A 9,830-nucleotide genomic window follows, 5' to 3' on the forward strand; every position below is an offset into this window, starting at 1 on the left:
AGCCAGGTACACACATTCTTTATCATTGCAGTCTGCCACACAGATAAAGGTGTGTTCTGTAAGAAACAAACAGCTTCTAGGGCTTGTAATGGCCTCTGTGGCCCTAGAGCCATTTGTTGTACCCCCCAGGTTCCACACTGAGACCTACAAAGGGAATTGTGGTCTGATATCATTGAGCTTCCATTTGTACAGAATCATAGCCCTCCCCATGAACCCAAGTACATCATGAGGAAGCACATTTCTTTATTGTCAAAAAGGTTCTGGAAGAGGGAGGGAAGGGAGGGATGGGGAGGGAGGGAGGTGGGACTGGGTGGGGGCTGGCTGGTTGATGTGTGCATTTAAGCCTACACAAGTTTTTTACCCCATTATGTTGTATAAATACAATGCACCAATAAAAAAAATTAATAAAATATAAAAGATGTTTTAAAATATTGAAGCTCCATAATAAATAAAAAGTATAATAATTGGTCTGGGAGTGTAGCCCAGAGGTAGATGGGTTTCCTGGAAACCCAATACCACCAAAAAAGTAGGAGGAAAGATTTATTTTGGCTCATAGTTTTGGAAGTTCAATCTGTGGTTTCTTGGTCTATTCCTGTGAATCTATGGCAAGGCAAACATCATGGGGGAGCATGTAGTGGTATAAAGGTGCTCACCTCATGGAAACCTGGAAGCAGAGAGATAAAGAGATGAGAGAACCAGGTCCCAAGATTACCTTCAAGAACATACCCCAAGTGACCTCACTTCCTCCCACTACCTTCACCACTCCAAGGAGTGCCACAGGCTAGGACCAAGCCTTTGGTACATAACAACCAACCTGATCAGTTGTCAGCATCAAAAGAACCTCTACCAGTAAAAAGACAATAACTCACTGAAAGCCCAGGTGGTCACTGGCATTTTAGTGACCAATTATTTTTAATTAAAGTATGTACATTTTTAGATACAACACTACCACGTTCTCAATAGACTATAATATTGTGTCAATGCAGTTTGTATATGTACTGGAAATCCAGAAGACTATACTCACTTTCTTGCAATATTTACTTGATTGCTATGATCTGGAACCAAATTCACAATATCTCCAAGATATTACAGTTTACTTCCTCATCCACTATTAATACTTCAACTGAACAGGTACTAACAATTTCCAAGTATTTATTCCTCTTTATTATATAAATAAGGAAACCAAAGAAGTAAAATAGGAACCAGACAGACTATGGGTTTACTATCTGGCCATTTACCAAGCCCATCTTTGTTCTCAGAAGTAATTGTCTACATATTTCAAATCAAGAGTTTTCTGCTTGAGAAATTGGGAAAAAATTAAAATCAGAGCAGAAATAATTGAAATAGAGAATAAAAACAAAAGTATCAACAAATCAAATAGCTGGTTCTTTAAAAAGATAACAAGATTGACAAGCTCTTAGCCAACCTAACCTAAAGAAAGAGAGAATCAACCCAAATCACTAAAATCAGAAATTAAAAACATGACATCACCACAGACAGTGAGAAAATTCAGAGGATCATCAGAAACTATTTTGAAGCTGTGCATGGTGGTGCACACTTGTAATCCCCATGCTTGAGAGGTGGAGAAAGAAGGATCACACAGGTTTGAAGCCAGCCGCGCTGGCTTAAGAGACCCTGTTCCAAATAAAAAAGTATAAAAATGGGTCTGGGAGTGTAGCCTAGAGGTAGAAGGGTTTCCAGGGACCCCAGTACCACAAAAAAAAAAAGAAAGGAAGGAAGGAAGGAAGGAAGGAAGGAAAAAGTAACTATTTTGAAAATTTATATTCCAATAAAATGGAAAACATTGAAGAACTTGACAGATTTTAAACACATATAACTACCTAAGGAGCCAAGAGGATATAGAAAACTTAAACCATCAGATATCAAACAAAGAAATAGTAACAGCAATCAAAATTCTGCCATCAAAGAAATGCCCAGATCCAGATGGGTTTCCAGATGAATTCTACAAACTTTTAAAGAAGAACTAAACCCAATACTTCACAAGTTATTCTGTGAAATTAAAAGTGATGGAGTTCTTCCAAACTCCTTTTATGAGGTCAGTATCACATTAATACCAAAACCAAATAAAGATAACTCAAGAAGAGAAAAATTATAGTCCAATATCAATGATAAACATAAATGCAAAAATTCTAAAGAAAATACTAGCCATGTACATTCAAAATCATATAAAAAAATGTACACCACAACCAAGTTGGTTTCATCCCATGAAAGAAAGGCTGGTTCAACATATGCAAATCAATATATGTTATTCACCACATAAATAGAACTAAGAACAAAAACTACACAATTATATCAATAGAGGCTGAAAAAGCATTTAAAAAATTAATACCCATTAATGTTGAAAATATTGCAGAAAATTGGAATTGAAGGAGCATATCTCAATATCATTAAGGCAATATACAATAAACCCAAAGCCAACACCATATTGAATGAGGAAAAACTACAGAAATTTTTTCTAAAATTAGGAAAAAGACAAGGATGTCCATTATCTCCACTCATTTTAAATATAGTCCTTGAGACTCCCAGAATAATAAGACAAGAGAAGGATATCAAAGGAATTCAAATAGGAAAAGTAGAACTAAAATCATCTTTGTTTGCAGATGACATGATCCTATATCTAAAAGACACAAAAAGCTCAACCAAAAGACTTGTAGAGCTGATTAACCAATATGACAAAGTATTGGGATACAAACATCAACTTTAAAAAATCAGTTGCTTTTATATTTGCCAACCATGAATTCATGGAGAAAGAAATGTCATTCTTTATAGACCTAGTCATAAGTTTCATATGGAGAAACAAAAGACACAGAATAGTCAAAACAATTCTCAATAACAAGAACCATGCAGTAGGCATAGCAATTCCTGACTTCAGATTATACTACAGAGCCATAGTAATTAAAACATCATGGCATTGGCACAAAAATAGGCACACAGACCAATGAAACAGAATATAAGATACAGAAACTAATCCATGCACTTATAGTCAACTGATCTGTTACAAAATGGCCAAGACAAAGGGGCTGGAGATAATACAATCTTTTCAATAAATGGTGCTAGAAAAACTGGCTATCCACTTGTAGAAAAATGGAACTAAATCCTTACCTCTCACTGTGCACAGGAATTAAAATGGATGGATTAAAAACCTGGAAATTAGCTGGGCATGGTGGTGCACGCTTGTAATCCCCGCTCTTGGGAGGCAGAGACAGGAGGATCACACAGATTCAAAGCCAGCCATGCTCACTGGCTTAGGAAACCCTGTTTCCAAAATAAATATGTAAAAATAGGTCTGGGAGCGTAGGCCGGAGGTAGAAGGGCTTCCAGGAACCCCAGTACCACCACACAAAAAAAACCCCTGGAAATTAGATCAGAGTTTATGAAGCTGTTAAAAGAGGGCTTAGGTTCAACACTGCAACATATAGGTGCAGGTAGAAACTTTGTAAATAAGACCCACAAAGCTTAGGAAATTAAAACAAGAATTAATAATGGGATGACATCAAACTAAAAAGTTTCTGCTCATCAGAGGAAATTATCAAAAATCTAAAAAGAAAACCTACAGAATGGGAGATGATCTTTATCAACTATCCATTTGGTAGAAGTATAATATCTAGAATATACAAAGAACTAAAAAACTACATTAGAAAACCAAGTAACTCAATCAATAAATGGGCAACTGAATTTAGTAGACATTTCACAAAAGAGGAGATACAAATGGCCAATTGATACATAAAAAACTGTTCAGAATCATTATGAATCAGGGAGATGAAAATCAAAACTACACTTATATTCCATCTAACCCCATTCAGAATGGTAATCATAAAAAAATCAAATACTAATAATTGTTAGTGAGGCTGTGAGGAAATAGGCACTCTTTTACATTGTTGGTGGGATTGCAAATTAGTCCAGCCACTGTGGAGATTAGTGAGGAGACTCCTTAAAAAAACTGGGAATGAATCTATCATATGATCTGGCATACCACTACAGGCTATATTTTCAAAAGGGTTGAAACCAAATAACTACAGGAATATATACATATTCATGTTCATAGCAGCACAATTCACAGGAATCAAACTATGAAAACAACCTAGGAATCCATAAACAGAGGAATGAATTACAAAATTATGATAAATACACACAATGGAATTCTACTTAGCAATAAAGAAAAATAAAATTACATCATTTGCAAAAACAAAATGGAAGAATATGGAGAACATTATTTTATGTGAGATTAGCCAATCACAGAAAGTGAAGGGTCATATGTTTTCTTTAATATGTGTAAGATAGGAAATAATTGGGATCTAAGAGAGACCCCAGATCATGAGGAAAAACCTCAGAGAAGGCAGGGAGAAGATGTAAAAGTAGGGGTGGTGGAAGACCTAGATTCATTAATAGAAATACTACCATAGACTATGTGTATACATCTGAATATATACCAATGTCAATCTTTGTACTTCATATTGGGAGGGAGGGAAGAAAATGGAGAGGGGAGGCACGAAGTGCCATGTGCATATATGTCATTGTCAACATGATTTGCATTATAATAATGGACTATAATGCACAAATAAAAGCACAGAAAAAGGTTTTCTGCTTGGGTAAAAAGATTTTACTTGTGCTGTTATTTCTCACAAATGTCTTAATGCTATAGGTGTCCTAGAAAAATGGGAGATGAGAATTCTAGAGGAGAAACTATTCACCTCCAAAACTTGAAACATAAACCCCATTCACAGTCAATACCTTGAGAATCAGACTGAACTGTTCTAAGGATATTTGGTCTAATTTTAAGAAGTGCCAATATTTTCTCATATCCCAAGAAGTGGTAGAGAAAAGAGACATAAAATAGGGTGTTGAGTTTTCCAAATCTTTTCTTAATTGCCCTTCTGCCTGTGCAAATTCTAAAATTAAAGATTCATTTTCTATTATTTCCCTTGCCCTGCTAATATCATATGGATTGCTAAGAATGAATAAATGGAGTCAAATCAACATGTCCAGTTCTCAATGTCCTTATGTTTTCAAAAGAGGAAAGCAGTCAGATTCTTAAATTCTACTTGCCAACAATAAAGTTTGCTGAGGGGTTTGAATTCATTACTGGCTCCTCTGGTCCTATGTGTCTGACAGTCCAAAGCCTCACTGTAAGGTCCCTTCATAACCATACACCAGTGTCTAATGAATACATGAGGGTTTGAGGAGCAGGCTGGCCTGAGCAGCTCTGACATCTGATCTGTAGAGTCAAGCCCATGAGAACAGCTCAGTGTTCTCTGAGACTGCTCCTATGACAGCTTTCTATGGCCTCTAAGGCTGCTAGCCTCCTGTTTATCAGCAGACACCCAAAGCTTCAAATTACAGCAGCTAATTGAATGAAAACAGAAATGCTTCCTCCTAATGGAGTGAAAGATTATTGCCTCCACCCCCCAATTTGCTTACTGAAGCAAAATAAAAACATAGAGAAATGTGAGGGAGAACAGCAACTTAGCTCACCCTAGAGCCACAAACTCTATGTTCTGGCTAAACTCTGTGTTTTAAAGACTATGGATGCAAATCAAAAGGACAGAAGACCCAAGATAGCAGCTGCCAAATTATCCAAGGGAAAAATTGCCAAATGCCTTTCTCAGTATAACTTAGCATTAGAGTTTACCTCCATACACAGATAAGTTACTCTGTACCTAAAAATAATCTTGTTTATAGTCTGGTTTTATGACATTTTTATAACTCTGACACCCTATGTAGATCCTGCTAATAAATAAAGCAGAATAATAAGAGACATCAAAATAAAGATTTTATGTGAAACTGTCTAATACAATTGGAACTTACAATGTAGCCAACAGGACATATTTTTCATGAACATTTTATTGATCCAGTACATTTTGTATGAACTAATATAGTTTTTATTAAAAGTACATTTGCTGAACCAGGCTTGGTGGCACATGCTTGTAATCCCCACACATGGGAGGTGGAGACAGGAGGATCACACAGGTTCGAAGCCTGCCATGCTGGCTTAAGAAACCCTGTTTACAGATTTTAAAAGTATAAAAAATAGGTCTGGGAGTGTAGCCTGGAGGTAGAAGGGTTTCCAGGGACCCCAGTACCACCAAAAAGAAAGAAAGAAAGAAAAAATAAAGAAGGAAAGAAAAGGGAGGGAAGGAAAGAAAGAAAGAAAGAAAGAAAGAAAGAAAGAAAGAAAGAAAGAAAGAAAAGAAAGAAGTTTGCCTTTTTTTTTTTGGTGGTACCTGGGGTGGAACCCAGAGGCTTTCTACCTCCGGGCTTTACTCCCAGACCTTTTTAAAAATATTTTATTTGGAAAGAGGGTCTCGCTAAGTTGCTGAAGGCCTACTAAGTAGCTGAGGCTGGCTTCGAACCTCTGTGATCCTCCTGTCTCGGCCTCTCAAGCGTGGGGATGACAGGCGTGCACCACCACACCCAGCCTGTACATTTGCAAATGATGTTGCTACAGAAACCTATTTTATGTAAAGAATGCAATTAAAAGTGCAAATGGAGTAATTTTATGTTTTTATTAAATTACTCTGCAGAAAAGACCAACATAATCATAGGGTAATTGAGACACAAAATTAAGAGAAGTTTGAATTTCTGCCATTTAAAAGGCATGTCTGATCTGGGTGTGGTGATGCATGCTTGTAATCCCAGCATTTGAGAGGCTGAGATGGGAGGACCACGGTTCACAGACAGCCTCAACTAGTTAGTGAGCCCTTTGCAACTCAGTGAGATCCTGTTTCAAAAAAAATAAATGATAATAATAATAAGAAGAAGAAGAAGAAGAAAAAGAAGAAGAAGAAGAAGAAGAAGAAGGAGGAGGAGGAGGAGGAGGAGGAGGAGGAGGAGGAGGAGGAGGAGGGTGTCGCTCGAAGGTAGAATGCCCCTGAGTTCGATCCCTGGTATTGCCAAAATAAAAGAAAATAAAAACAAAGATGGCAGCAGCAGCCAGTACTTGGGAGAGGCAGACAGATCCAATCCAATCCACCTTGAATTTTTGATGAAATCTCCCTGAAAGTAGACTCCTCCTGCCACACATGCTCAGGAATTCTGGACAACATACTATGTAAGAAAAATTTTCGGGGCACGTTGGAGGGAGCCCCTCATGGCCAGTCAGCCCACCGCACTGCGTGTCCTGATAGTCCTTGATGCTTATGGTAGCCGTGCTCCTCTCCACAGTACTGGGGATCATGGTGTGTTTGAAACAACAGATTCCACTCTCCATGGGAGTGGAGAGAAAATTTATTGCTGCTAGGTATTTGGGCTCACAGCTTTTGCAAAAGAGACATACTGTTTTCTCCTACTTAAAAAAAAATATGCTGCATATTATCCTCTCCCTTACTCCCCAGGAGGCCTCTCAGTGCCATGAGGTTCTTTTATCCTTTAGGTCTTATACTACTCCCTTAAGGCTCGCTAGGTTATATTCCACCTGACCAGATTGATTGACATAATAGCAACATTCCTCTCCTATGAAAAGGCAAGTACCCCCTGTCTTAGCAGTAAGCAGGTCAAGGGCTCTCCTGTTCTGAAGTACGACCTCAGCTAAAAAGTAAAGTGGTTGTTGGAGTGCCTGGATGGTCTTCACAGAGGCTTTGACTGTGGTAGTAGTGTTTCATTGAGATCTAAAAGTTCCTGTCAGAAGGATTGTGCCTGGTTAAGAAAATGTGCCAATCCCCCTGCTATCAGTCCTGCAGCTGTAACTGCTTTAACTAAACTAACACCTATGAGGACAACTAGAGTGGCTACGTGTTATCACATGTCCTGGATAAGTCATGGTTAGGTCCAGGAAGGATTTGTCAGCTGTGGGAGAGGTGAGCAGGTCAGTGGTGAGCAGATCAGTGACCTTGGCCTCAGTATAGAGGGTCAGGCTGGGAATCAGGGTAAGTGAATGACAAGGCCCCATTGTGGTGGCCCCAAGACAAGAGAAGACTTGAAAGGAACATAGGAAAAGCATGCCTAGGGTCAAAAGTGGGCATAAGGAATTGTTCCTAGCCCAGCAAAAATTAGGTTGAGAAAACAGGGAATTGGGGGAAGAGAGAAGCTGAATAAAGGTCTCCCTGAACAGGTTTGGGTGGGCATAACATTAAATGGCAGCACTAGGATGGAAATTAGCAAGGACCTGTGGAGCAGTGCACATAAGAAACAGGCTGAAGTACCGATGTTTGAGAAGTTAGCCAATACGAATAGGTAGAAGGAGAGAATTGTGTCCCATGATAAGAAAGGATAAAATTTAAGTGTTTAGATGAGTCGCTGTCTGTTTTCTAGTGACATTGGGGGCTTCCAGAGCCTTGGTTGTGCAAGAATGTTGGATTTTTTTTTTAATTTTTTTCTCTGCCATGGAAGTAATCATGATTACCAAATCCCATGGCCACAGTGAAGCTCTGCCAGGTAGCAGGGTTGCAAATTTTGAAAGTTACATTAATTTCACTACTTTTTTTTTTTTTACTGTAACTGGATTGGTGTAATTCCATAAGTCTTAGTTGTTCCCATAATTGGATAGAACCAGTGGTACCTGCATTTTCAATGTGGGCATTCCTCATATTCTCCAGGGTCCTTGCAAGTGTTACCCATTTGGTTCTCCTGGAAGCAGATATTTAATCCCTTTCACTCTTAGATTGAGGGAGGCACTAATGAGCACTTGTGGAGACTGCATTAAATGTGAAGAGGATATTTGGGCAATTATCAAACAAGCACAATTTTTGATCAAAAAGTCAGATTTCTCGTCCCCTGTTATCTAATTGATAGACTTCAAAAATGTACTGGCAAAGAGATACAGTACATCTGGGTACTGAGAAATGTAGTTCAGGTAGAAAGGGCAAAAAAGAAGCCCAAGAAAAGGTAGAATCATGTTTCTTCTTGGATGGGAGAAGAGGCGGGAGTGCAGGAGAAATGGAGTTTAAGGAGATTGTTGAGAGAGAGTGTACAGGTGAAGTGAGAGGAGTGGGGTGATAAATATTTAGGAGGAACTGCATTGTCACACTCAGCAGGCTTAAGTCTGGAGACCTGAATTCAGAACATTAGGGTTCCAGAGATTTCACACAGCTTAGCAGCGGTGGGGGTGCACAACAGCACTTGGAGAGAGCCTATCCACTTTGAAGCAAGAGAAACCTTCCTTGTGTCCTGAAGGGGAAAAAAATAGACCCAAGATCCAGGTGTTAATGAAAACTGGGGGGCAAGCCTATTTGGGTCAGAAGCAGTGTGTCCTGAGATTTCCAGAGTTGGTGCCTTATAAAGGTAGGAAATGGGAAGATGAGATCTTTTGGCAAGGGCCCTTTTACTGGGATGATTCCAGATGGGAGAGCCAGATGCCCAAACATGACCTCAAAAAGGGACAGCAAGGAAGGTTTTTTTTTTTTTTAATTTAAGAATTCATAGTATAAAGAGCACAAAAGGGAGTAATTTCACCCAATCAAGGTGGAGTTTCAGAAAAAGCTCAGTAAAAACTTCTTTGAGAATTCAATTAATCCTTTCAACTTTACCTGAGGATAGAGTGTGATAAGGGATTTGAAAGTGCCATGGGATGTTCAGAGCAGAGGAGAGATTTGGGGTAATTTTGGGGAAAAATTCCGATTCATTATTGGACTGGAAAGAATGTGGCACAAATCTTGAAAAAGATACAGCCTGGGAGTTCACCGGACAGCACCAGACCAACACACTCAACAGCCTACCAAGCTCCAGAGAGAAGCGGCGAACAGCGAGCCGAGGTGAACCACTGTGGAACAGCCGGGCGGGATTTGGCAGATTTCTCCACGCAGGGAGCATCTAAAGCTCCCAGGGGCTGGGCTCAGCACACCCTGCAGGGACCCAGAGTGGAGTTCAAAAACAGA

Source organism: Muscardinus avellanarius, assembly GCF_963383645.1.
Source record: "Muscardinus avellanarius genome assembly, chromosome: 14".
In the NCBI taxonomy this organism is placed as follows: domain Eukaryota; kingdom Metazoa; phylum Chordata; class Mammalia; order Rodentia; family Gliridae; genus Muscardinus; species Muscardinus avellanarius.